Consider the following 4,610-nt stretch of genomic DNA (forward strand, 5'->3'; position numbering starts at 1 on the left):
TATATATATAATTTATTTATATATACATATATATGTATATATGTCGACACAGATACCTTGACTGATTGATAGACAGAAAGATACATAAATTGGCGTACACCTCTATAGATAAGCGTATAAACTGACATGTAAAATGCTGTTCATAACAAACCTTTCACGTTATACTTAAGACCATAAGCTGTCACAGGAAATACTGTACGGCATTAAATATTTACAGACGTTAGCAAAGTCTCGAATTGAGATCAGCCTATGAAATTTGTAAATTCCTAAAGATGTCATCACAGTCGGGGACCATGATGGAGTTTCCTTCCATGGTAAGATGCCTTTACAGCGGAAGTTTCTATATATTACTTCTAATATTCAGAGGAAATGTATCTCCTATTATGTAAAATGGTGTATATGGTACATACTTGAATATATATATATATATGTTCCTACCAACCAACATACACACACACAGTCATAGACACACACGCGAGTTCACACACACTCACATATATATCTACAATATGCACGCATATATAATATATAATATATATATATAAATACATACAAGCATATATATATATATATATATATATACATACCTATACATACATACATACGCACAAACATATAACTACGTATAGCTAATGCATGCGCATACATCTATATAAGTGAATATCTGTGTGTGTTTATTAATATATATATATATGTGTGTATGTGTGTGTGTGTGTGTGCGTATATAAATATATATATATACATACATACACACACACACACACACACACACATATAATGGGTGTTAGAGAGGCTGAAAAGAACGGTAAGTTGAAAAGATGAATGCGTATTTATTACATGTTGCATTTAAACGCTGAAATATTCTCGAATATGTATTGACAGTGTAATAACATTTAGTAAAATCACTAGTTTTATTTTAGCAGTTTCCTGACAAATACGGGAAACAAGACCGGATATCTGTAAACACTTCTTGAATTTCGTTGGCGAATGTGTAGACACGCCATGTAAATGCTAATGACCAATAAAGGAAGTGTACAAAACCATAACAATGTCATTATATTGTAACAGAAGCTCATAAAAATTCCTTTCATTGGTTTTTGCGCCATACTTTCATATCATTTAAGATTTTTAAAATATATTTAATACTTAGATGTTAAATGGTTAAATCAGAGTGAATAGTGTGATGAATATTTATGTTATATAAAAAGAATATTGAAGGTTTGAACAATTCAGAATTTTTTTCTGTTACCCTTTGTTTTACATTATTTACATTTGACGGATATTTGTCCTCATCTTGTTTATTGTTAACACAACGTTTCGGTTGATATACCCTCCATCATTCATCAGGTGTCTTGGGGAAATTTCGAACCTGGGCTCTCATTTCTACGCTATATTTCGATGTTATTATCATTAAACTCAATGTCTGGAGTCGCAATCGGAATTCCCTTTGAGAATTATTCGGTCGTAGGAGACGCATGACATGTGATCTTCTTCTAGCGCATGACCAGTCCACCTACTGGTCTCGTGTGTGTGTGTGTGTGTGTGTGTGTGTGTGTGTGTGTGTGTGTGTGTGTATGTGTGTGTGTGTGTGTGTGTGTAAAGTAAAAAGTAAAAGAGTCAAAAGGAAATGTAAGTACGGTTTCGATACATACAGATCCTCGTATATGCAGGACTTAAAGTTAAGTTTAAATTAAATTATTTAACGGTTTACCTGTATAAAAAGATCCATATGTATCTCCTCAGGCGATACTCAGTTGCGCTCTCCGTAAGCAATTTACATTTCCATTGCTACAACATCCATGGCTTCTTCTTTGAAACCATAAGAATACTACCGGCTATTTGGGAATTCTAAAGGTAAACAAGCTCTATTTGCACACACACATATACTCCTTAATCATCCTTATCATCTTTTATGTTCATTCCACTGCTGCATGAATGCCTCAGTACATTCTCTCCACACACCACGGTTTGGTGTTTCGCTCATCCAAATTTGGGTGCCTTTACTCACCATTCCAATTTCTGTGTGTGGTCTTTCTCTGCTCCATTTTCTCTGGACGTGTTGTCCACTCTCACAATTTCCTATGTAATGCATTATCCTTTCTTCTAAACACACACACGCACGCACACACACACACACACACACACACACACACACACACACACACACACAAAGTGTGGTTTCCAAACGTTAAAAGTATGAATTATTTCTCAGTAAATAAATGATTCAGAAGTGTTAGTATTATTTGTTTACAAATCTATTTTTTTAGTTTTAATTTTTACCGGTAATTCGGTCACAATCGAGAATAACAGATTGATTACAATGAAACGACCAAAAAATTAAAATACGAAAAAACCATAATAGAAGAAAATTTATAATATAGAAAAGTAATAAATTTGTTTTTTCCCTCATATTTTTATTAGTTAATTACAACAGAATCAAAGGCAGCAAAACAAACCCGTGGAAATTAAGTGCAAAAGTAAATGTATTTTGGTATTAATTTTTGTGGTGAACCCGTATAAGCTAAGTACATATTCCTTTCCTAAAAGAACGAATAGATTACGCTAATACGTATGTATGTATGTATGTATGTATGTATGTATGTATGTATATTTGTATGTATCTATGCATGTATGTATGTAAGTATACATGTATGTATGCATGCTGTATGTATGTATATATGTATGTATGTACGTATGTACGTATGTGTATGTTTGTATGTACGTATGTATGTACGTATGAATGTATGTATGTATTATGTATGTACGTGTGTATGTACGTATGTATGTATATATGTATGTATGTATATGTGTATGTACATATGTATTTATACATGCAAGTATGTATGTTTCTATATATTCTAAGTTTATAATCGCATGAATACTTAATTCAACTACATGTGTGTGTATATATATATGTATATCTCTATATATATGTATATGTGTATAGTTGAAATTTATAGAAAAACAAAAGACGAAGACACGTGTATGAACAAGCAAGTGTATATATGTATATATATCCTACATATATATATATATATATATATATATATATATGCGTGTGTGTGTGTGTGTGTATCGCAGTCAAATGATTGAAACAAGTAAGAGTATGTGTGTGTGTATGTGTGCTTAGATATAGATATATATTAGAAACACGCACACACAAATGAATATATTTATATATTCTTACATACATACGTTTATACATACATCTATATTTACATTCGAATTTAATCTCCATGCAATCGTAAAATTTGCATTGCTATCAAAATAGTTCCTGTTATCTTCTTCGAAAGAAAATATCTTACTCGCTATTGTCATGCTATCTAATGAAACATTCTGTTATTCTGTCAGATATGTTATAATGATAAATAAGAACTATTCTGCGTCAAAATGTTTGATTTGACCTTCTTGGAAACTGTATTATCAAATGCTTAACCGTTTTAATACCAAGTTTTTTGAATTGTAGAAATGAAATGAAATCTATATGATATTTCTAGGAAGAAATATATGCGAAATAATTGAGAGAGGGAGAGAAAGAAAATGGGAAGGAAAAGAGAGAGGAAACGAAAAACAATGTGATGCAAACGGGTGCCGTGTTTATGTAGCCTCGTTATCCCCAGGGTTATTTAATAAAATAATACGGGTATTCAAATAATGTTAGCAATCAAATAATCCTTTAGAAAGCTATTACCATTAGATTCCACAAAAGTCGGTATATACACAGCAAACACATAAACCCCTTTCTCGCTATATATATTCAGACACACACATACACCCCACACACATAAAAACGCGCGCGCACGCACACACACACACACACACTCACACACACACGCACACACACACAAACATACATATCCATATGTATATATTTCATATATGCATATATCTATACCTTGTACAATCTAATCCACCTTGTGTGTTGTCCTCCTTTTTATTGGTTTTTGTACAATTTCAACTATATATATATATATATATATATATATATATATATATATATATATATATATATATATATATATATCCATATATATATGTATATATAAATATAATACACACACACACATACACACTACATATATTTATATATATACGCATACATAGCTGTATGTACATATATGTATATATATATATACGCATACATAGCTGTATGTACATATATGTATATATATATATACGCATACATAGCTGTATGTACATATATGTATATATATATATCTGCATATCCATATCTATCTATCTATCTTTCTATCTATCTTTCTATATTTCTATTTATATACCTATATATATACATATGTGTGTGTGTGTTTGTGTGTGTGTGTGTGTGTCTGAGTGTGTAGATCTTCGACCTACACCTTCGACACAACCTCCAACCTGACACGTCCACACTTCTTCTGGCCGAAATTGTTCTTATTTCATGTGTTTGTCGAGAAAACTTTCTTCACACATCCCGTGACATCTTCATCGACTATCCATCTCACGTACCTTGTATACATAAACACACACATACACACACATGTATATATAAATATATATGTATATATATAATACATACACGTGTTTTTGCGTGAGCATGTTTATCTATGTTTACGAATGTATATATATGTATA

General features: G+C 31.4%; 1 long non-coding RNA gene across 1 annotated transcript in view; it reads left to right on the plus strand.

Annotated features, from left to right (window-relative positions):
* The first annotated feature begins 163 nt into the window (after positions 1-163).
* The window catches only part of LOC128250039 (uncharacterized), a 402,283-nt gene continuing 397,836 nt past the window's right edge, over positions 164-4,610 (plus strand). Inside the window, exons 1-2 of the long non-coding RNA XR_008266160.1 lie at positions 164-314; positions 2,422-2,477. This is a non-coding gene — a long non-coding RNA (uncharacterized LOC128250039). The remainder of the gene's footprint in view (positions 315-2,421; positions 2,478-4,610) is intronic.

This window comes from Octopus bimaculoides, chromosome 19 (genome assembly GCF_001194135.2).
Source record: "Octopus bimaculoides isolate UCB-OBI-ISO-001 chromosome 19, ASM119413v2, whole genome shotgun sequence".
NCBI lineage: Eukaryota > Metazoa > Mollusca > Cephalopoda > Octopoda > Octopodidae > Octopus > Octopus bimaculoides.